Here is a 24887-nt window from a genome sequence, read left to right as displayed (position 1 = left end):
AATAGGTCTTTGCTCCCAGCAATTTATAGCAGTAAAAGAAGAGAAACATGCATGTTTTCTGCCTTACAGGGTGGTTTTGCTGTTCCTGTGAAATAGAATAGCCTATTCTCTTTGAAATATTAAGAAGTTCTTTTCTAGTTTGTGCTTTCCTCCTCATCCCCTCACTCAGTCTTATCCAAGAGAAGAGGAAGATTTGGGTTAATGAGATTGGGAACAATTCATGGGATATATGTAGCAGAACCTTTCTTGTTATCTTTTGGAGCATTCTGCCCTCTTCAATTTGTGTGGAAGGGTTACTCACCAAGCAGGGTTTCTTCACCTTATGGCAGAAGGTTCACTCAGGATGCTATGAAAGGAGAAGGAGCCTCAGATGAAAGTTTATAAAAGCTTTACTCAATGTCACCAAACTAATATGCCCTCCTTCCTCAAGAAGGAATAAATAAAAGGTAGAAAGTAGGGCTAGAAGTATTACTCATAGCAGCATGTGGACACTTTGTTATCTGAATTTAAGTCTTCTACACTCCCATTTTGTTTCTGGAAGAACTCATTGAGTAATTTCCAATAATGATAGCAGTAACTGCAGTAAAAATAACATTCTGCTAAGCTAGGCATGTTGTAACAAACAACACTAAAACCTCAGTGATATAAAACATCAAAACAATTAATTCTTAATCACTCTTTAGGACTATTGCAAAATGGCTAAGGACTAAAAACCAAGGGCAAATAACAGATAAGAGGAAGATAGGTATGGAAGAGGCAGATAGTCAAAATAGTTTTAAAATATGTGATTTCGTTCAAGAAATTGCTGGAATATACAATTCATTATGGGTCTCCTGAGTTTCTCCTATCTTACAAGGAAATTTACTGACAGCTTTTATTCTGGGCCATCTTTTAAAATATACTTATGTAGAAAACAGCCTTGAAAAAGTGATAACTTCCCCCTCTGATGCAACAGGAAGATTTTCTTACTATGTAGTATAATAAAGATAAAGTCTCCATCCAGGGAAAATGGAATATTTGCTTGCAGTTCATTATGAAAGAGTTGTATTTCCTAATTTGGAGATGCTTGGCTATTGACATAAACCCACTGCAGTACCCAGCTAAATTATTCTTCATGTGGGACTTGAAGAGCACAGGGAATCAATGCAATCATGAAGCACAGGCATCTTGCTGTGCTGTGGGTAATATGTCATATTACTCTGACCCAAAGAGCCTTATGTCTTCTGTCAAGATGCATGAAATGGTAGCATGCTAACTTGTTAGCTTGAAAATTAGATAAAATAATAGACCATTCTCAGTTCTTGACAGAAATTAGACAGTTAGATGGATAATTTCAGCAGAGAGCTGGAAACTATTATAAATGAATGGAAATCTTAGAACTTTAAATAATAGTAACTGAAACTGAGAACTCAATAAACAGTTTATAGCAAATTAGACAAAACTACAGAGAGGATTAGTAAACTAGAAGACACATAAAAAGAAAATAGCCAGAGTGAAACTTGACAGAAAAAGATGAAAAATGCAAAAACAACTGAAAATCTCTGTGTATCCATTCATAATTCTATTACCCTCCCCATCCTAAAATTATTTTTGAATTCAATATGTATCGTAATCAAGTATATCTTTATATATTTGCTTCAAGTGTGTATATATATACAGTATGTTTGTATGTATACTAAACAACAGAGCACCTTTGTACTTTTGAAAACTTTATCTTTGTGATATTACAATGTGCTTGATTTTTTTGCTTAATATTTGAATCTATATAATACTCTTCTTACTAAATCATTTTAATTTCATTTACTCCCCCTCTTATTTCATACAACACAGAAAAATTTTGTTTAACATAATCAATGTGTCTTTTGCACCAGAATTTTATATTGTTTTGTATATTTAGTGATTCTACAAGCTTTCCAAGCAGTCCATATTTTTTCCCCAATTTCATTCATAAACAAAAACTTAGGCAAGAAAATAAAAATTGAAAACTAAGGAATGCATTTTTAAAAAGTAAAGCACTATGAAAGAAATTTAGATCCATTATCAGTACACCACAAGACCTGGAGAAAGATGTGACATTAAAGAATTCATAAAGCTCTTTTTGAAATGTATCAATTAGAAAATTCATAAATTCCGTAAGGAAGATGAAAAAGGATCAACATGATTGAAAAGTAATGGAAGAACAAATAATACAAAATTATCTCAGATTTCTCATGTTACAAGGTAAGAGTGTCTATTGCAGATCATAAAATGAGGCTAAGAAATGTTCAGTGACCAGGCTGAACCATAACCAAATGGGATTTTCTCTGAATGAGTTGCATCAGGCATTACAGAATGAGTGGGGTAGAATTTTAGTCCATTCCAGTCTTGGAAATACACAAATTTATTCACTAGAATTTCTTACTAAGATAAACACTGACATGGTTACCAGAGGGAAGGGTATGGGGGAGGGTTTAATAGGTGGTGGGATTTAAGGAGTGCACTTGTGATGCGCATTGGGTGATGGAACTATTGAAACCAATATAACACTATGTTAACTGGTGTTAAAATAAGAACTTAAAAAGCCAAAAAAAAAAAAAGATAAACATTGACATATTTCTTTCAAGCCAAGGAAACTAAAGAAATAACATCTAGAATATATGGAGTTTGAAAAATACCACTGACTGAAAAAGGGAAAAGATAATTCTAGCATATGGAAAATTCATTTTATTATAGCCATTGAAATGAGGAAAGACTTGCTCCAGTAAAAATATTCAAAAGAAAGGTTTAATGTCATTCCTGGAACAGGTTTTCTGTAAAGAAAAGTGATGAAGGTTAAGACAATATTTAACAGGTCACACTTTGTAATAGATACGTAAAAAGAAGGGTTTTGAACCATTTAATTGTATTCAACTTAAGCCTATCCCCAGAAAATACAACCTGACCTCCAGCAAGACGGCTCTTGGCAGCTGAAACAAACCCTAATGGAGCTGACACCTTGAGGCTATCTGATGACTGCACTCCCTCAAGCTGCGCAGCCAGTCCTTCTCTGAAAAAGAGAGAAAGGGGGACAGGGAGAGACAGAGAGAGAGAGAGAGAGAGAGAGAGAGAGAGAGAGAGAGGGAGAGAAAGAAATTTGGGATGCTAGACAAAACTGCAAGCCTATTTTTTAAGACAGGAATATGTAGATATTTTCCTCTTGGGCCAGTCTTGTAATGGCAAGATTCCTCCAATTTAAGTAGCACTCTGTGCTGGATATTTTTTTCTTTGCCCTCTAAATCCACTCTCTACCCTTACCTGTGCCCTTCACCTGAACTTTATTGATTGTATCAATAAACTTGCATGCCCCTTGGTTTGCTGTTGAGTTCAGCCAATGAGAATCACCTGCAAAAGATCAAAGAAAAATACGAAAGGAAGGTCAGGATGTTTATTCCCCTGCCTCAATACTGTCAGGCTTTAAATTAGTGATATTCCCTCACTAGAAGTCACTGCCTCTGCTACACAGCCCTCCTTTACAGCCACTGTTCTCTCCCCGAGTGTCAGTGATGGCTCCCTCCACTAGACCCTTCAAGGTTACAAATGTGATGGTTGGTTATTGCTACAAGAGGGGTGGGTACAACACCATCCTGTATACATTACCATTGCCTGTACCTATGCAAAAAGTCTCTGTACTAAGCTGTCTTCAATTACTCCTTCTCTTCCTATTAAGACCTTGGCTAACTCACTCTATTTAGAAATCTCTTTACTAATACTCTTCAATAAAGAAATAAGGATATCCAATACAATAAACTGGGGGCAGGGAGTGGAAAAAAGAGGAAAAATTATTGGAGTACAATTAATAAGGCTGACTCTAGTGAGCAGAAACAAGTTTCTTCATTTTGCCAGGAAGCCCCTCTCAATTTTGTGCATCTGTCAACACCCCATTTTGATGCCTTGGAGCATTTGAGCATATAATAGTTGATCTGCCCAGAAACCACTTGGCCAGAAAGCCTTCCAAAAAGGCCAGGTCTCTTTGTTCATGAACCTGAAGAATTAGTAAACACAGTTTATGGCCAATAAAACCCCACACACAGTTTGGGCAAATAATAAGGTGAAAGCAGTTTCTTATTAAAGTTATGATTAGGTTTATCACATCTAATCATAACGGTCTCACTAGGAAGAAAAGTAAGCAAGTCTTCATTATGCACTGCTACCTGCCAAAGCCAGAATTCTCTTAGGGAGAAAAAAAGCCCAAGGAAGCAATAGCATGCTTTTGGAATATACACTGTTACCCAAAGAATTTGGCCCAGAATGGAATGCACCTGATAAGCAATCACTTGACCAGTTAGTTGAGTTGGTTTTACCGTGAAGCTAATGAAGCTTAAGCTTTAGCTTCACTCACACAAACCCTTTTCAAGGTTCTGGGAGGAGCCCCAACAATATGTTCATATGGTCAGTGTGTGTTTGTAAAATTTGCCAAAATAATAATTTAATCACAACTGGTTAAGATTTATCTTTTTCCACTCTGCTTTTCTCATCATTGAACTTCCAACTGTGTTGGGTAATTTTTGAGTGGCTATAGGCATTTTTACAACTTGGCTAAACAGCAGCTCAGTTAGCGATATTTTCAGTTTTGATTTATGTGATACATGTATGTGGTTCTCAGTCACTTCTGCATATAGTTAAGTTATTGCAAGTTTTCCTTTTGTAGGAATGACCTACAAGAATATTCCCTCTATCCACTTGTGTCAACTCATCCTGCACCAGACACAAAGGTGCTGGGCCAAAGTATTACCATGATATGAACCAGTAGCATGAAAGAATTAGAAGAGAAACAAGGTTGAAAGATCTGGATCCAGAAGATATTATGTGCAATAAGGTGAAGAATTTTTTATCAGACAGGTAAAATTATACATAGATTCAGTTCCTATAAATACATAATTAAAACAGAAGTTCCCTCCTATCAGGAAGGTACTCAATAATATACAAGATATAGTTACCAACACCATACATGTCTTTTCTTTTTTGATGAGAATCACGCAAAAGGATCAAAGAGAATTCCTATGGCTAAAGAGTACAAATTTGTAGTCATCTTACAAACAGAAAAGCGCATCTGTATTTTTATTATTATCAAAAATATAAAAAAGTGTCAATCAACCTCTCTAGAGGAAAGATTGGATTATCTTTATTCTCTCAATAGAAAATGATATCACAAAATACTATTATGTGAAGAAGCTGTCAAAATAGGATGCAGGAAAGAAACTATAAAAGACAAGTGACAGGCTGCTAAATAATGTAAAAATCATTATTTTTCTGTTTTTTTATGCTTGTGATATTTCCCACCTTTTTAAAAATATGTGTTTGGTTGTGATTTCTTTTTCCAGATAAATATGCACTTTTATATCTAATGTTATATTTGAGAGTTTTTATTCTTTTTCTTAAAGAGGCCCCTGCTCAAATTGTAGAGGCTTCAAGGTCCATGAAAGTGGGATTGCCCTGCCAGTTGGCCTCAAATGCAGTAATGTACATTCCAGGTTCAAGTGCTGTCTAATTCCATAAACACAGAGCAGGCACTACATGAATGGGACATAGGGGGATGTCTCAATATTGGAAAGAACACCTGTCATGGGTAACATGATGACTTCCATCTGCCCAGAAATGTAACTTAATCAGTTGCCTCAAGAAGGTCATCGAGTGTATGCTGTCATCCAGCAAGGAGCTATGAAGCTGGACTTCAGAAAAACTGGCCCTTTGTTCTCTTTGTCTATAGTATCTTCTAGCTAGAAATAAGTCACATGATTTCCCTGTGCCTTAGCTTCTTCATTCTGAAAGAAGTGTGGTGTGTGTGTGTGTGTGTGTGTGTGTGTGTGTGTTTTAGAAAGAGAGCATGTGCAGGAGATGGGCAGAGAGAAAGAGAGAATCCCAAGCAGGCTCCACGCTCAGCACAGAGCCTGACACGGGGCTCGATCCTACAACCCTAGGATCATGACCTGAGGCAAAATCAAGAGTTGGATGCTCAGCCAACTGAGCCACCCAGCCTACCGGGCATTGAGTTTTTGATTGTCCCACTTGCATCTCACTTCCTACACCTGGCGTTCTCTCCCCTCCCCACTTGGCTAGGATATATCCCTTCTTTTTTCATTCTCTAAAACAACATTTAGACAAAAATATTTTATGCAGAAGGTTTTTACTAAATAGTTTGGCAAAGGAGGAAAAATAAAGCACAGTGCTCAACCCAACATTATTTTGAATAAACATCAGACACCACACTGTGTCTCAAAAGTCGTCAAACATGTCTTCCCCAGGAAATATTTTACCTAAGGCCAATATATGACTAAAAGCCTGAGCTTTCTCCTTGTTTACTCCTTCAGTCTAGCTCTTCTCATTTTCTCTTCAAGTTTCCTAAATACTTCCTTAAATCTATGGACAATTGCAATATTCTTTTTCACTTTCTTGTGTAAGCCAATTTTAATCATTTTTATCTAAATGAATCCCAAGTAGGAAAACTCCTTATGTGGGGTTTGGCTCTATTTCATAAGGAAACACTCTATTCAGGTATTAAAAAAAAAAAAGGTCAATTCTCTCCCAAAGAATTCATTCTAGTTTCTTCCCTGGCCAACAAACTTAAAATACTTGCAGATTTTTTTAAAGTCAATAAATTCTTCCAATTTTCAAGTAATAGAAAACTTTTGAGAATTAAAATTTAATTTTTTTAAGTTTTTATTTAAATTTCAGTTAGTTAATATATAATGTAATATTAGTTTCAGGTGTACAATATAATGAATCAACACTTATATACAATACTCAATGTTCATCACAACAAATGCACTCCTTAACCCCCATCACCTGTTTACTCACACCTTCACCCACTAGTTAAGTAGGCTCCACGATCAATGTGGGACTTGAACTCATGACCCCGAGATCAAGAGTCACATGCTGTACTGACTGAGTCACACCAGGCACCCAATACTAAGTAAGAAATTATAAAGCATACATATATAGAACTATGCTAGTGTTTATTACATTATTTCCAGTGGAAATGTTATTATTGCCACCTCCAGAGTTATCATTTTGAATTTCCTTTTTCCTGCCATTAAATCAAGTCCTGTTATAGAAATATACAAAATAGATGGTAACACAAAAATATCACAGAAGAGAGACGAATGGATATGGCTCTTCAGACCACTTTATAGGTCACTGTTAAGAAAACCCAGCTGTTTACCAATGCAGGAAGGGCTGCATTCATTCTTCCAATGAAGACAAAAAGTCCGACCTCACATATATCAATTGGCATCCCAGGTCTCCAATTCCTATATGCAAAACAGGTCCAAAAGAAATTATATCCTCTTCAAACATAGAACTTTCTTTTAGATAAAAGACTTATAGAATTACAAAGGACCTTAGAGATCATTTATTCTAAGCCCCATTTTAAAGATAAGGAAAACCGAGACCCAAAAATCCTAACTGGCAGATGGAAGATCATACCCATATTCAAGGCCAAGATGGGCACAGAAAATCACTGCAGTTTAGGCAAAATTGGGAAATTGCTAGAAGGATACTGGGTGTCTTATATAAAGGCCAGAAGATAGGAAGTGCAGCTGAACCTCAAGGACAAAATCAGTTGTCTCATCTCTGTTTCCTTGTGCATTTTTATTCCATTCCCAGAAACCAACTTAAACCACAGCAGGGAGCATGACTGCCAACAACTCCCCAGCCTTCTATCCCAAGCAGTCAGGATGTTCGAACTTTGAAAGTCCAAGGGAAGAAGATAATTGGCCCAATTTGAGTGGGTATTCCTTCCTGGAGGACTTGCTTATGGTCAGGCAGATGGGACCACACCAAGACAAAAATTTCATGACTGAAAGAATATAGTACTGCTGCTAGCAAAAAGGAGAAGTACTTGGCAGATTAAAATTCAAAATAATTTAATATCCACTAAAAATATTTTCAATTGGGAAGCCATAAGTGTATCACTAGGGGCAGCAGGGTATAAGTGGTTCTGGTTTCTCTTTCCAAATTTAATAACTCTGGACCTTGTGCCAGTGCCTTAATCCACTAAGCACCCTTGACCTCAGTAATTAATTCATAAAATGGGAATAAATATTTAAAATTTCTGAAGGCAGAAGACTAGAGAGAGGGCACGTGGCAGCCATGAGCCTATGCCTTGCAAACCTCCTACATGGAGAGTGTTCTTGACCAAGGGCTTCAGCTGCTGTGCTTTGAAATTCATTGCCTGGTTTGTGCCAAGGCTACTCTCAGACAATGACTGAGTGTGGGGGTAGTGTGAGGTGGGGGGAGTTGCACAAGGCAGACCCAGATTCCTGGAAGACATAGTATTCTGCTGGAATCCAACTTTGGCTCAGTATCCCCAATACCTTTGCTGCTTCATTCTGAGACTGCATAGCTGTCTACAATGTGTTGACCCAAACTTCTCTCCTTCACTTGCAATCAGACTTCCATTATGGTCTGCTGAGTCTCCCGGTTTTATTACTCCCTCTCCATTTCCTTTCACACCAACATTTCCCCAGATAAAAATCCATGCATGTTTAGCTCTGTCTTTGAACCTGCATCTCAGAGGACCGGGACTAATACAAGATGGCATCAAGTTTCCTTCATGATCTATGAGACGAATATATGTTTTTCACCTAGGACATAGTTCCTGTGAATAATTAAATCAACTGGGAGATTTTTTTTTCCTTGTAAATACTGATTACAGTTACTCCTCCTCCACCGACTAAATCAAAGTCTCCCAGCTTATTCCTAGAAATCTGTATTTCATAAAAAGGCTCTTGTGATCAGTGTGATAATCATAAGAATTCTTCAATATTCCTTTCATCCCTCCCTCCATCTTGAGGGTACTCAACAGAATGGAACTCCTTGACTTTCTCACTGTTGGGAGAAGGAACATATGACTAGTATTAGCCAATGAATTTTGAAAGGAAATGACATGTTATTTCTAGGCTAGAGTATTTACCAGCATGAGACCCTTCAGATCAGTAGTATTCCAAGTGTGGGCTGCACACTGGTCCATAAACTATTTTTAGTCCATGAAAAGATAAGTACAAAGATGAAAATAAAGATGAAAATAATAGTACTTTAGCACTGCTGCAACATTCAAACACATGATCAATGATTTATCTTTACCATATTTTATAAAAGTACTGGTCCATAACAGATTAGAAATAAAATAAATAAAAACTGGTCTTTCACCACAGATAGTTTAAAAAGTACTACTTAGAACTTTCATTTTCCTCTGGCACTACGAATTACAACGTTCAATATAATGATCATTCTACTAACTTGAATCCAAGAGCAACAAATGAGTGAAACTCCCATCTCATCCCTACCTTCAGCTCTCAGTGAACCCACAATGGAAATGTTAACGTAAATGGGAAATAAGCTTTTGTTTGGTTAATCCAGTAAGATTTTGGAGTTGTGTTATTAGAGCAAAATTTAGCTCATCCCAACCAATACAATCTCATTACCTAGGACCACATGCAAAAGATGAAAATAGAAAATCTAGTTGATATAGTTACAGATCGAAGAAACCAAAGATCTAATGAAAGGAACTGAGAAACATGGAATTTAGAATGGGAACTGGTCAATGAAGAAACTTCTTCTTTGGATAGACATACAATATTTCCCTTAACATTTCCAGTAAGGGAAGTTAGTCTTCACTGGGCATTCCTTGTTCCAACTGGGGGTAAATTGTTGATATATATTGAGTGTCAAACACCATGCTAAGCACTTTATATAGATTAACATATTTAAATCTAAAACAAACTCATGAGGCAGGTTCTATAATGAGTGAAATTTTAGTAATAAAGGAAATGTGCGTTTGAAGATGTAAGTAACTTGTCTAAAGTCACAAAGCTAGTAAATATAGTCAGATTCAGTATCAGGTAATGCTGACACTGCAATGCAATAATATGCTATTGACCCTTACCGGCCTATCCAGAGCTAAAATGTGCCTCTTTGTCTTTTCCATTCTACTGGACTTAGTTCTTGTAAATGGTGAAGGAGATTAAATCCAATCCCTTTCACTGTGATGGGCAATCAAACATATTCAATAAGTGAAAGGGAGCAGTTAAGAAATCTAACAAATATTGGGTGCTTAGTGTATGCATTATAACATATAATCCTCATAGCATAACCTTATTTTACACATAAGGAAAATAAAGATCAGGGCTCCCGGATGGCTCAGTAAAGTGTCTGACTCTTGATTTCTGTTATGGTCATGTTCTCATGGTTCATGAGTCTAAGCCCTGCATCTGGCTCTGTGCTGACAGCATGGAACCTGCTAGGGATTCTCTCTCTTTCCCTTTCTCTGCCTCTCTCTCTCTCTAAAAATAAATAAATAAATACTTTTAAAAAAAGAAAATTAAGACCAAAATATTTACATAACACTTCCATGACTAACATCATAAGTGGTAGCATTGAGATTCAACCACATGGTTTTTTTCACTTCACTATAGAGCCTATTGATTAATCGGCACAATAATTATTGTCTTTTAAGAGTTCATCTTTCCCAATAATCCATTCATTCATTCATTCTTTTCACTTATAATAAAACTCAGTGTTTACTTTGGCCAATAATGTCCTATATGTTCTGCCCCCCCCCCCGCCTTGTTAATGCCATTCTGAATTCACCTTAATCTACACTTCTCTTTATTCACTTAAATTCAGTCATTGTTGATATTCTAGTTATTGCTGTATGACAAACCACCCCAAATCTTAGTGGTATAAAACAAAATTCATGTAATATGCTCACAAAGTCTAGTCAGAAAAATGGAAGGAATGTTAATATCATTGTAAGAAGTGCAATGGATACACTGTGGTGGCCATCACAGTAGCCTTCTTGGTATTCCTCCACTCTGCCAGGCAAACTTCTGCCTTAGGGCTTTTGTTGTTTCCTCCACCTGGAACACAATTCACCCAGATATCTGTAAGGCCAACTATCTTGTGTCAAGCCTTTGCTCAAATCTTACCTTATTCAAGGAGCCTTATCCTAACTAGTGACAAAGACTGTCTTTAGCCAAATTTAATCAGGTCCTCTGAGCCCTTGTCTCAACTAGCAAGAATTTTGCGAAGTAAGCTTATTTCATCATTCATATCTGATCATCCTTAATATCTGATCAAGTTTCTCATTCTCCAATGTTGACGAATAAGCCCTTGGCCTGCCTTTAACAAGAATCCTGTTAGGCCAATCTAGCAAGAACCCCTATCTTTGATGTACCCTCTTAGTAATTTTCCATCCACTGATTTTCTCACTCTGCTTGTTGGCTATAAATTCCCAACTGTCTCTGCTATATTTGGAGTTGAGCCCAATCTTTCTCTCCTATCAAAATACCCCTATTACAATAGTTTTGAATGAAGTCTTCTTTACCATTTTAACAAGGGTAAGAATAGTTTTTTTCTTTAACACCAGTCTACTTTACAGTGCAGCTTGAACGTACATTAAACAAAATTTGCATTTCTTTTTTTTTAATTATTTTTTTTTGAGTGGGAGAGAGAGAATGAGCATATGTTCAGGGGAGAGGGGAGAGAATCTTAAGCAGACTCCCCACTCAGCACAGAGCCTAACACAGGGGCTTGATCCCACAACCCTGGAATCATGACCTGAGTCAAAATCAAGAGTCAGAGGCTCAACTGAGTGAGCCACCCAGGTGCTTCCATAATTTGTATTTCTATGAATGGAAATTATTTGCACTATTTTCAGTTTTCTACAATTTATATTGTTGTCAAATAGCCAAGTCAAACACAAAGGCAGAGAGGGAAGGCCCAGTTGGAACAACCACTAAATTTCAGAAATCATTCACATTTTTTCCTTACCCCAACTATAACTAATAGTTAAACCCAAGATGCTAGTTTAGACCACCAAACGTAAAAGGACTATTTGTGTATCTTCTAACCTTTAGATTCAAGTCTGAATTTCTGCAGGCTGACAAAAGTCTACCACGGATTTCCTAAAAGAAAAGAGTTTTCAATCTCCAATTTATTTTCTCTGCATAATTGTTTAAGAACCATTTTAGGTAGGCCTACTTGTCTTCTGACACTGAGAATGCCTAAGGAACCCTTGAAGATATCCCAACACTTGGACACCTTTGCTGGGACTTGACATTGCCTCTGTGTGTCCTGTGATTTCACTGTGGAGGAGAAAATATGTTAATCACAGTTTAAAAATATATCTAATTTGTGTAGGAAGGAAGGAAGGAAGGAAGGAAGGAAGGAAGGAAGGAAGGAAAAGGTAACTGAGTAAGACACATGAAAACCACACAGCACCCTGCAGAAGTAGCTGTTTACCAAACAATCCCATTTGTATCCCTGATTTACCTCCTCCTAATGATGATGATAAAATAGTAATAAACAAGAAAGAAACACTTCTATCTAAAACCACACCCAGTAGGTTCACAGTAGGTTCTATTGTGCACATGGCCTTTCCTTTAATTCAATAATTTGATAAGCTACTTTGGGTATACCCAAAGTATACCCAAATTTGGTAGATTATCAAATCATACTTTCTAAGGAGACTGTAAAATAAAAAGATAGTTAAGCTGTTTAACATAAAAAATGAACAAGAATTTAAACCTGTTTGAGAAAGGAAGGTAGGTGAGGAAGGAGTAGGAGAGAAAGAGCTGAGAAACTGATTGGAGTCTAACAAATGTCAGCCAGTAGGAAATCCCTAATGGGAGCCATGGTAATTTTAAACTATTTGCATTGTTGGGATACGTATGTTTTACTGCCCCTTGCATTCATAGACCTTCAGGCTGGTGATACCTCAGGGGTATGGGGTCATTGGGATCTCAGCTCATACAGGGTGACATCATGCCAAAAGGGAACATCACAGCACATTTCATTGAGGCAATCACCCGCTGAATTCACACAATAGAATCAGGAACTTCAAACCAGTCTTGATTTAGAAGAAAACACTGGAGCACACACAAATGGAATTTAAGCCAATTCCATTTCAGTCTCAAAGAACAGGGTGACCCTAGGTGACATCGAGCAATAATGATAATAGCAAGATTTGAGTGTACAAAGAAACTTGGAATCAGCAAATAAGATTACTGGATTTCTCCAGTGGCAAATTATGCATTGTTAAGAGCATAGCATTCTGGGTCATCTGATTCTGTCTTTTCATCACCTTTGAGCTATTTTTCAACTCTATAAATTGTAGGAAATTAAAACGCAATGAAAACGACTCTTGACTATGAACATGTAAATGAATTGTCTGGTGAAAGGACACACTTCCTCCTCCAAGCCAGTTTTGTGTCGGTTTGCAAATTAATTTCATTGTTTTTGATCTATAAATCTCTGGGGTTTTTTAAACATATCTTTTGAACCAGATATGCTATCTGCCTGATCCCATCATTAATAATGAGTTGAAATCTTTAACACATGTTCATTTTATACCTGTGTGAAAATTATGATTTTTTAATCCTTTTTTAAATTATCTTTTTAGCAAAGACACTTATTATAAACCAGATGCTACATGAAATATTTTACATGTACTACATCCATATCATCTTCCCAACTCACTGGAATTGGGTACTATTATTATCACCATTTTATAGGTCAGTAGTCAACAAACAACAGCCCTGTGGGCCAAATCTGGCCTGCCAATTTCAGCCTGCAGCCTGTGTTTGGCAATAAGATTTTATTGTAACACAGCATGCCCATTAGTTTATATACTGTCTATGACTGTTTCTACCCTACAACAGCACAGCTAAATACTTGCACCAGAGACTATATGGCCCACCAGTTCTATAATATTTATTATCTATCCCTTTACATACAATGTTTGCTGCACCCTGTAATAGATGAGAAAATAGGCTTTGAAAGGTTATAAAAATTATCCAAATTCACACACTGGTGAGTGGCATAGCCCAGACCCTTAAGTCTCCTTCCCTGTATTATTTCTCAGATGTCAATGCTCCTGAGCTTTTACTTGTCCCAAAAAAGATCAACTCCCATATGGCATAATTTTAGTGTTTTTATAGTCAGTCTCTTTCTGCCTCCATTCATATACCCGTGCTTGGAATTTCTTTAGGAAAGGACCATTCTTTCATGTTGCAATGATAAGGTAAAAATGAAAAATATCTGACAGAAGAAATATAAAAAGTTTGGCTTGTGTGAAGGTGATAATGATGGAGAACAGACCCCATTCTCTGAGTAGAAAAAGAGGCCAAGCCATTTATTTGCACCTGGAGAGAAAACGGAGTGATCGTTCAAAGGGAGGTTGGCACAAAACAAAACTGAGGTTGCCTAAGGGCAGTCAGGTACCTAACTCAATTCACCTACATGGTTTGCTCTCCCTCACCGCCTCCAATCTGGTTTGCATTTTATTGTCAAAAGTAGGGGTAAAATGTTATTGTAGCAGTAACCTCTTATTAGCTGGCATTAGCCCCTCAGGGCAATTGTTCTATCTAAAGCCATTCTATACAGTGGTATTTAACAAGTTTCCTTTTGGAATCTTGTCATCTCTCCCTCCTTCCCCATCTCCAGCTCTTTACTCCCATATGACCCCAATTAGTGTGTGTGTGTGTGTGTGTGTGTGTGTGTGTGTGTGCGCGCGCGCGCGCGCGCACATGAATGTGTGTGTATGTGCAGGGGGCCCACATGGTTTCCCTTCAAAGAAACAAGCGCACAGAGCTGTAAAATAAATGAGATCTGCCCAGCACTCATGTATTCATTATAATTTTTCAAAACCCACAAGAAGTGAAAGGGCCAAGGTGTCAATGGAAAGGCTAATCAGAATTTAGAAGGGCAATGAAAACCATATAAATGGGATTCCACTTGAAATTCTATGAACTGCTAAGGATGAAGTATTCAGGCAATTAATTCACTAGTAACTGAGCACAATCTGGAACAAGAGGGACATCGTGTTTAGATTGTATTTCCATCCCTTCAAAAAAAAAGGAGAAAACGCTTTCCAAAAGAATACTGCTGTCTTTCTTTAACCATCTCTTGACAAGGGTTTGACACAAGCAAATATCTTCGAGTAAACCAAACGATATAAATTTTAGCCACAAAAGAAAAGCCAAGAAGAGTCTGCACATTAACCAGGAAGAAAAGTCATCACTGTCCACACCAACATGCTCTGAGATAGATACAATTGATTCTTGTTGTTCTTGATACGTATGTTCTATAAAGTCACTGCAAACACTGAATTAGTGAATATTAAATCATTGCTCGAAGGGGAAATCCAGGGATAGAATCTTCAGAGCATTTTTTACATAACCTGTTTTAGGTGTGGTTCTGTTTAAAGACACCTTTTTAAACATATATATTGTTGATTCATTAACATTGAACTTATGGCTAACAGCACTATAACTCATGCTTGAATGAGACTTATCTAACACACATGTTTTTTCCATAAGGCACCTTACAGCCCTCTTGCAGCTAGAAAAACTAGACAGAACTTCAGCAGTGCACTTGAGGGCCATTTTAAACGGAGAAATCACCCACAAACAAAAATTTGAAAAAAGTGACACTAAATAAACCATGAAAAGGACACTGGCTACAGTACGAGAGCTGAAACAAGAAGACAGAACATCACCTTGTTCCACCTCAGTTGTGAATATGTGTCAGGTGACTCAAATTTTCACCACCCTGCCCATGCTTATGTCTGTGAATGACTACAAAAATACACTGAATTTTGATTTGGGAATTATGAATGGCTTTTAGCAAGTAGATATTTGCAAATACAGAATCTGAGAATAATGAGGATTGGCTGTATTTATTTTCCCCAGAAGCTGCATAAGCAGCAAATAACACTGTGAGGATAACACAAACAGCATTGCCAGAATATGTAATATAAACATTTTTAATTATAGAGACCTCATGCACAAGTATCACAAGAATTCACAAATACTGTGAATTCTTTAAGGAGAATGTCAAGTTGAACAGTTGGTATGAATGATTTATGAATGGGGAAAATGTTGACTGCTTTATTATCTGGCAGGGATTGTGTGAAACAGTGGCCATTCTTGACATCCAGGAAGCTGGCAATAGTAATTGATTTCCCAGTTCTCTAAAGCTAAGCACCTAAAATCCAATCTCAAGCAACCCTAAGGGCTTCTCGAAGTGTTCTTCCAAAAATCCTTAAAACTCCAGCACATTAACCTTGAGAATATTAAAAGTCTCTGGGTAAGACCCTGTTGTACAATAAGCCTGTTAAGGAAATGGTTGAGTCAAAAAAATATTAATGGTTAAGAGAAGTCAACAAAAAATCAGTATTAGCTATTTTGCATTTCATAGAATAAAACTGTGTTTCAGTAAAGAAAAAAAAAACTATGCATCTTTGACATATAGCACATCCTTCCAATTTACCAGATTCTAACCTTTTTTTTTTTTTGAGCTATGTTGTAATCCCACTGAGTTGTAAATAACTGATACACATGTAAATGCTGTCCAGTGTGGTAAAGATTTAATTGATTCTCCTTATCCCCAGGGTAAAATATAATTTTTGCCTACAATGGAAATTCATTTCAGCATTCCTTTGCTAGCCAGATAAGTTTGCAGACTTTTCCTCTGAACCAGCTATAGTTTCTGCCTGGTTCCCTCTTTCTTTCTACCCTCTTAGGTACAGTACCAGGAAGCCTGAGAAATAAACTAATAAAGGACAAAATAGTAGGAGGAAAGGCACACAATTTTTGTTAATGTTTATAGGCACTGAAGTTCACAGAAAAGAAGTAAAATGCAAAGAAGAGTTGGACTCTGGGGTTACGTACCATTTTAACAAAGAAAAGAAGGTTGTGCTTCAAGAGCTGATAAATCACTGGGAAGTTACTGGGGGAAAAATGGAAAATAAAGTCTTATTTTAGTAAGATCTGCTGTACAAACTCATTGTGGTGTAGGTTCTGTCTCCAGTGATAAGAGTGCTCTTATCTTCTGGGGTGGGAGAAGGGTGGGGGATCTGTAGGTAGAAGGGGGCAGATACCTTCATGAAGGGAAACTTATGCCCTGCTTTAGGCAGATAAGGGGAAGGCAGAGAACTTCCTGCATCTGTTGCCTCTCAGTTGCCTTTAACTCAAAATAATCCTTGTGCCAAAGTGGCATATTTAGGATTGGTATATTCTGATCCTCTTTACCACATATATGAGTAAAATAAAATCATTAATGCATGTTCATCTTTTAATATCTGTATAATTGTTATTATTTTACCTTTTTCTAAAGAACTGCTCCCAGGGCCTTAATTCCTTTGTGCCCTGTGGGAGAAATATGGGAAGATGAAAATGAGATGTTTGTGAAGTCTTATGTATCATTGTCCAGACACTACTTAAGAGTAGGTACAGTATCAGCTCTACTTACAGAGCACAATTCTATAATTTGTATGGAGGAGGGTGAGGAGAAAGGCCACTTTGGAAAGTGTTTCTGGTTGGGATTAATAAAAGGACTATATTAATCAATCAGAGTGGCGAAGGACTGTAGACAACTTCCTCAAAGATTTTTCAAATCTTAGGTCGCACTCAAGCTTAGGATAGAACTTTAAGCAATTTTCCAAGATAGCTCTTAGAGAATAACTAAAAAATTAGGTTGCTGAGTAACCCAAGGCTCCTCTAGATTATTTACATTGTCCAGAGCCTCAGATATCATCTAAAGGTAGTTACTGACCACCACATAACTTTCTGTTAAGAGACAATTCTAGTATAGCTTTCTTTTGAAAGTGTGTGTGTGTGTGTGTGTGTGTGTGTGTGTGTGTGTGTGTGTGAAGAGAGAGAGAGAGAGAGAGAAGAGAGAAGAGAGACCCTTCATTATCTAAGCAACATGTTAGAGGAATGATGGGTGGAAACTGCTCTACTTCTCATTAACAAGTCTCTATAACAATTACCAGAAATGCAGAACTTCATGGCTGGCTAGGACTCCAGGAAATCTGAGACACATTCTCAGGCCCAGGCTAATCAGAGCTACTGCATTCCTTCCACTCTCCATACTTGGAGACATCTAATCACTATCTGGAAGCTCAGCCCCATCGCTTCTTGGCCTTTTGGCTAAGATCAAGTGTGGAAGCTCAGCCCAACTTTTATAGTAGCAGTCATGAAGCATTCTGACCTGAAGAAAGAGGTTCTTAAACATCCCAGTTCATTATGCCTGCATTCAGACTCAAATCAACTGCTTCTTAGCCAACGCAGAAGCAATGCCTCATTTCCAATAACAGCAATACTTTAGCTTTATTCCCAAACTTCACTCCCTTGCAAATATTCCTCTTGCCTGTGGTAGACATTTGTTCATTAGGGCCATATAGTATCTAATTTCCTCCTTCCTATTTGCACTCTGATCTCCTTTATAGGGAAATTCTTCTTTATGAGTATTTATGAATATTTTTGGTAAGGATAACAGCTTACTTCCTTACACCACAACCCAAAGGGGCTGCATTATTTTCTTTTTGTCCTGGCATCATCAGTGAGATGGGTACATGACTTAGTTTCAGTCATTCAGATGTGTCATGTGCATGTGCTTTTGAGAATAATCAATTCTATCAAATAAATAAGCATGTATCTAATAAAAATAGGCAAAACATTTAAGGTGCTTCAGTATAGGTAAATAGCTAGTGAGCAAAAAGTTTGTTGGATGTAGGCAGATCCTACAGAGTATGACGAGCATAAGATAAGAAGCTAGCAAGTAGAGCATGTGTGTGTCCAACATAGAGAACAATGAAAGGACCAACAATATTGGTGCTATATTCTACAGCACATGGGTACTAAGCACACATACACTTAAATACACTATATTGCAGCACTTAATATATATGATGCCTTAATTCATCACCAACTGGTGATACCCATTCCGGCACCATGTGTTTTCTGCCCACAAAACACAAATAAAATCCGTGGCTGCTCTTCAGAATATTTGGCACTGTCCAGCTATGGCTAGTTGCACTTGTCCCTGTATCTGTCCAACAGAGCAAGTGTGTGTCTTTGGCCCAGGGCATCATCCGTCTGTGGGCCATTTGCTCAAACCCCAGTTTTGGTCTGCAAACACACTTTTGGTGGAGAAGACTCATGGGGCATAGACAGGAAAGGCATACAAACATTGCATATCCTAAGAGTTAGATTCTATGGCCCTCTCGTTCCATGTGCTCCTATGCTGTGTGGGTTAACTTACCTCAGCTCTTTCCCCTTGCTTCTCACCATGTGTTTAAATTCGGTTGAATAAATCATGTCATTTGAGCATCTTAATTTGGTTCATGAGGTTTTCTGTCCTGTGGCCTCTGGGATAGCCTGCCAGGTAGTACATTTGGAGACTATCACTGCCTGGTAATTCTCCTCTGTCCTGGGACTCTGAGTCAATAGTGAGTGATGCAAGGGTGTGTCGTGGCAGCCTGAGGACCAGGCTGTGTTAGCACAGGAATCTTGGCCGTGGTTCACCCCCCCCCCCACCGCCCCACACCTCCTAGAGTCCTCCTGATTCCAATATTTTTGGTTTTTTTAATTGTAAAATAAGGCATACATAAGAAAAGTATATAAAGGATGTGTAAAATTTGGCAGATAATTATAATACAAACAACCGTGAAACCTCACCAACAGGTAGGAAAATTAAAGCCAGATGTAGGAGTCAAATTTGCCCAAGACTCTTTCTCCTGTAAGTTGGTCTCTGAGAAAAAAAAATTGGTTTCATGCAATGTTCCCTGGAAATGGGCTGCGGGCTGGTGTTTAAGGCAATTGATCTTGGTCAACTGTAAGGCTTGGATCACAGTCTCTTTGAATATCACAGGAGAGGGGGAATGCTGATTTGGCAAGTCCTGCCACTTACTTGCCATGTCATTGAGCTATAACTACCAGGCCAGCCCCTGGTTTGTAGGCATGGTGCTACATCATACACAGGGACTAAGCTGGTGGGGTAGGGCCAAGGCCAAGGTTCTATCACTGCAGTAAAAAGCTCCAAAGGCCAAGGGTTGCAATCCCTGACTCAGAGTCTTATATCTGGCTCTGCTGGTTATCTGTGTGCTGCTCAGGGACATGCACATGTGCCACTGATACTCACTGCATGAGTTTCCCCAGTGAACTTGACTCTAGCAGGTAGATGTCATGTGTTATGCCTGGTGACTTGTCCTCATTTGCATGATGCAAACATTACCAGTGCCTACTCTCCCCTCTCATGTGCCCTTCCCCATTCATAATCCCCTTCCTCTCTCCTAGAGAGGTCTCTTGTGACCTGTCTATTGTGACTCTTATTTTCTATCACCTGAAGATTCATTACTAAATAACTCAGTTTAGTTCTGTCTCTTTGTCTATTTTGAAACATTATATAGTATATGAGATTTGTCCACGTTGCTGTGCATAGATGTATTTTATTCTGTAAAGTTATTTATAGGTCTGTTCTATCATAGATAAACATCTCCAAGTGGAATTGCTGGGTGATTGGGTACGTGTGTGCTCAGTTTTGCGGAGATAATGGGAATGAGTTTTCCATAGTGCTTGCACCAATTTGTGTTCCTGCAGTGGATGAAAGTCCTGTTCTACATTCTCACCTCTACTTAGTATTATCTGATTTATTAATGTTTGCCAATCTGGTGAATATGTAAGGATGCCTCAATGTGGTTTTATTTTGCATTCTCCTTATTTCTAATGAGGCTGAGAGCCTTTTCATGTACTTATCAGCCATTTTAATTTCTTCTCTTTTGTAAATGCCTGTTCAAGATCTATGTACAAATTTATATCGACTCAATATGTCTTTTTCATATTTCATATTTGTAGGAGCTCTCAGTATATTTTGAATCTAGGTGTTTGGTAGCTAAATACGAAAAATAACATCTTCCACTCTTGTAGCTGGTCTTTTGACTCTTTTTTTAAGTGTTTTTTGATGGATAGAGTTCTTAATTTTAATGTAGTAGAAAAAGTGATCTTTTCCTTTATGGATAATATTTTTTGTGTCTTGTAAGAAAATTCTTCCCAACCCTGACTTCATGAAGATACTTTCCTGCACTATCTTCTAAAATGCTTTACAATTTTATCTTTCACATTTAGGTCTTTAAGCCACTGGGAATTGATTTTTTGTAAATACTTCTACTTTTTTTCCCGCAAGCCAAGCCTCCAACCTCTAATCAATTTTGCAAGTCTCTGATCACCCTATAATAAATCCTCTTTTTGCCTTAGATAGCTAACATAAGTTTCTGCTGCTTTCAATCAAGAACTCTAGCTGGTAAAATGGACTACTGCCTTGGCTCCCATCCCTGGAATCCTGCCTTTTAACCCCAGCCCAGTTATGTGCCCTGTGACTACACGCAGACTGGTTTTTGTCCGTGGTTTGGACTGTGCCCAAAGATTGCCATACTCCATGATCTTGTGCCTTACCCAGCAGACTTCATATTTCAGAACCTGCAGTTGGATTGGTTCCACCAGCTCCTGTCCCACTGCCCAGTTTCACTGTAAGTTAAAAACCATGCTCCACTGATTCTCAAGATATGACATGAAATTGTACACTAGCCTGTAGACGCTCAGCTGGAAGAGCGAGAGGCCCATAGAAAGAGGGTTATAGAGATAACATTCATAAGTCATCGCCAATTGACGTCATCTGCTAAGCCAGGCAGGGGAAAGCAGGCTTAATTCCCAGTTGGGGATTTCAGATCTTATTGCTAGTCTTTGTTTCTCCTATCAGGAGACCATGCAGGAAGATTCACACTTTACTTTTATCCAAGTGGTTTATTGATTTGTGGATTCAGTGAAATGTGCATCAATTGAACTAACCATTCCCTTTAAGTAAGGGGGGAATTTCACACTGTGCTGAAATTAACAGGCACAACAGTACTGCCTCTTAGAGTTCAACCACAGCACAATAGATGCACACAGTGTGAGGGCAATCTGAAGATTAAATAGCTCTACTTCATCCCTAGCAATCAAAAGCCAGTGTGCTCTTATTCTACTTTCTTTGCTTTCTCTTCCCTCACACCAGACATACACACTTCAAAGAGATTATGTACACTGTTTAATAGAAAATAGATTTCTTTCCTTCCCATCCTTCCACTTTCTTTTTATATCTCTAGGTTTTATTTTTCCTCACCTGTTCTTAAGTGTGTAGCAAACTTTGGATCCTTTTGTTCCTAGATGACTGCTTAACTTCACAGCTTCTCTGATCAAGTCACAATGGAAATAATGTCTAAGACCAGACAAGGTGACAAATACACCACATTTAATCAATGATTTTTCCTTATAAAATATATAAGCACATGGATATGACTCCACTGACCCACTGGTTTTTTTTTTTCCTCTTGATAATGAGTAGCTATATCCCCTTTCAACCACTGTGCCTGTGGCTCTGGTGACTAATAATTATAATAATTGACAATTTTATAACTTTTACAGGTTTCATAGTCCTTTGATACACTCATTTCATTTTATCTCAAAACTACTAATAAGATAGGTAAGACTTATAGCATCATCTTTAGATTCTTGAGAAGGAAACTGAGGCTCAGAAGGAATTAGTGAATGATATGATGTACAGCCAAGATCTAATCTTGACTATTATGCCTCCTTGGCCAGTGCTCTTTCCCAGATTATTGTCCCATATTAAACAGTTCTCTATGTGACTATAATAATATCTATTTTATGGAAAACTGACCAAGGATCAAACCTGGCCATTTTCATGTCTTTTAAAACCATCTGATTCCATACTTGGCATAAGTGTGCTACTATAAGAACTATAGAGGCACAAACTGTAGGATAATGCTATTAATAAATATTACTATGTCTTAGGATTCTGGGAATACCTAATATATGGAATAGAATCTGATTTGAGGTTTCTAAGCCTTTTTTTTCTTTAGCAATTCACATTAAAAACTTATTTATTGTTGAGATTAAAAAGCCAAACATATTCCAATAAAATGTATTTAAACAAGAAAGGTAAAATTCCAGACTTCCATCTTTATGAGCATACAAAAAGCCTACTTATGAGTAAACAGGCTTTTTACAAACATATTTAGGTCTTTATAACTGTACAGAAGAGGCAGGAGATGGTTGGTTTCAGGGCACAAATCTGATAACACAATCTGTCCCATTTATTTATTTATTTATTTATTTATTTATTTATTTATTTATATACTTATTTTGAATACTTAGCTATTAATTTCAAGGCTGGGTGAAGTTCTACTGCATTAGAAATAAGGGATTTGGGGCGCCTGGGTGGCGCAGTCGGTTAAGCGTACGACTTCAGCCAGGTCATGATCTCGCGGTCCGTGAGTTCGAGCCCCGCGTCAGGCTCTGGGCTGATGGCTCAGAGCCTGGAGCCTGTTTCCGATTCTGTGTCTCCCTCTCTCTCTGCCCCTCCCCCATTCATGCTCTGTCTCTCTCTGTCCCAAAAAAATAAATAAAAAACGTTGAAAAAAAAAATTAAAAAAAAAAAAAAAGAAAGAAGGGATTTGTTTAAATAGGATTATAAGAGATGAAAGAAGAGTGTTCAAGAAAAAAGCTATTATACATGTATATTTTTTTTAAATCTTCTATGCTAATTACTCCAACTCTTCCAAAAGAACAAAGGGAATTTCTTTTTTTCATGTTGTCATTTATTTAATCTCATGCTTGTTAATTCAATCTCCATTATTCATATAGTTACTACCATATGTTTGTTGCATTAAACCACAGGCTATAGAAATATGGGTAATCACTGTAACCTTAGGGGTGAGATTACACAGGTTGACAAGAAGTCCCACAGAAAGAGAACCAATCACTGCCTTGAAAATCAAAACAAGCTTGCCAGAGGAGATACTATTTAATCTTGGAAGAGCAAACAGGAGCATCCCTTATAGTAAACCCAATTCTTCAGCTGTTTTGTGACATTAAAGCCTTCTTATGGAGTTTAGTGGGACATGAAATAGGCATGAGAATTGGAAACCTATGGATTTCAAGATTTCCATCCTGGCATCCCATACTCCTATGGCTCCATAAACTAGTTCCAATATTTCAAACAACCTAGAAGAAATCAAATGGTTCTTCTCCACTCTTGTTTGTTGTTTATTGACTGCTCTGCCTCTGAATTTTCTTTATCAGTCTGAGCGAGCATCCTTCAGAAGATAGCCCTTATAAGTCATGTATCCCCAACATAATTTATAGGAAATAACTTCAACTTCTTTATTTTACTTCAAAGTCTACTCTTCCTCTCCCATGTCACTTAAACTACTTGTGACTGGTGGGCTTATCTCCCCATCTTTCTGTAGAGGAGTGAAGAGTGGCCTTGGGAGAACTTTAGCCTTCATAATTTTAATCACCCTTTTCCCTTCCACATACACAAATTACTCCAAAAGAGAAGAAATTCCAAATTTAAGAAACATTTTTTTTCTATACAAAAACAACACAAAGAAATCACCTGGTCTCCTCCTCTAACCAAAATGCTGACTGTCGCAGGTGTTTTTCTCTATATACCTAGCAAATCCACCCTCTTTCCTTGCTAAAAGAACCCTGCTTTTGTTCAAATAGTGGGCAGCCAAGTGCTCAGAAAGGTTGTACCCCTTCCCCTCCCCAGGGACTGAAATCTGATCAGTTTAAGACTGCCATACCAGTGTGGACTCAGATGTATATATAAGATCCTTTTCTGTCCAGTGACATCTGAGGGCAAGTCAGGAGCTTCTAGAAAATATTTCAATCTGTGATTTAAAAAGAGAGAGAGCAAAAGACATCTGATAAGAACTGTCTTTTTCTTTCTTCCTGCCTGTGGATGTCTTTGAAAGCTTTGGGACCCCTTTAGGCTCCTTTGGACAAGGATGCGATGCTGCTTTGTGATATTGAGTAGATAAGCATAAAGGCAAGACCACTATGCTGGCTGTGGTAGGGTGATCAGTGAGATAGAATCTAGATCCTATGTGACATCACTGTTTCATCGTACAACTATGGAACTGCCCTGTCTCTGAACTTCTTACTCGATATACAAAATGTCCTCTTGGTTTAATTATCTTCTATAGAGAAATATTGGAGCCAGCATTGTCCTCTTGCCCTTTTAAC

At 37.7% G+C, this 24887-nt stretch overlaps 1 long non-coding RNA gene across 1 annotated transcript in view; it reads right to left on the bottom strand.

The window, feature by feature from the left end:
* Positions 1-24687, bottom strand: part of LOC125169115 (uncharacterized) — a 28697-nt gene extending 4010 nt beyond the window's left edge. Inside the window, exons 1-4 of the long non-coding RNA XR_007153456.1 lie at positions 24446-24687; positions 21958-22053; positions 3274-3360; positions 302-346 (exon numbers count right to left, since the gene is read on the bottom strand). This is a non-coding gene — a long non-coding RNA (uncharacterized LOC125169115). The remainder of the gene's footprint in view (positions 1-301; positions 347-3273; positions 3361-21957; positions 22054-24445) is intronic.
* Positions 24688-24887: the final 200 nt, after the last annotated feature.

Source organism: Prionailurus viverrinus, chromosome B3 (assembly GCF_022837055.1).
Source record: "Prionailurus viverrinus isolate Anna chromosome B3, UM_Priviv_1.0, whole genome shotgun sequence".
In the NCBI taxonomy this organism is placed as follows: domain Eukaryota; kingdom Metazoa; phylum Chordata; class Mammalia; order Carnivora; family Felidae; genus Prionailurus; species Prionailurus viverrinus.
This window is presented reverse-complemented; position numbering and strand designations above follow the sequence as displayed.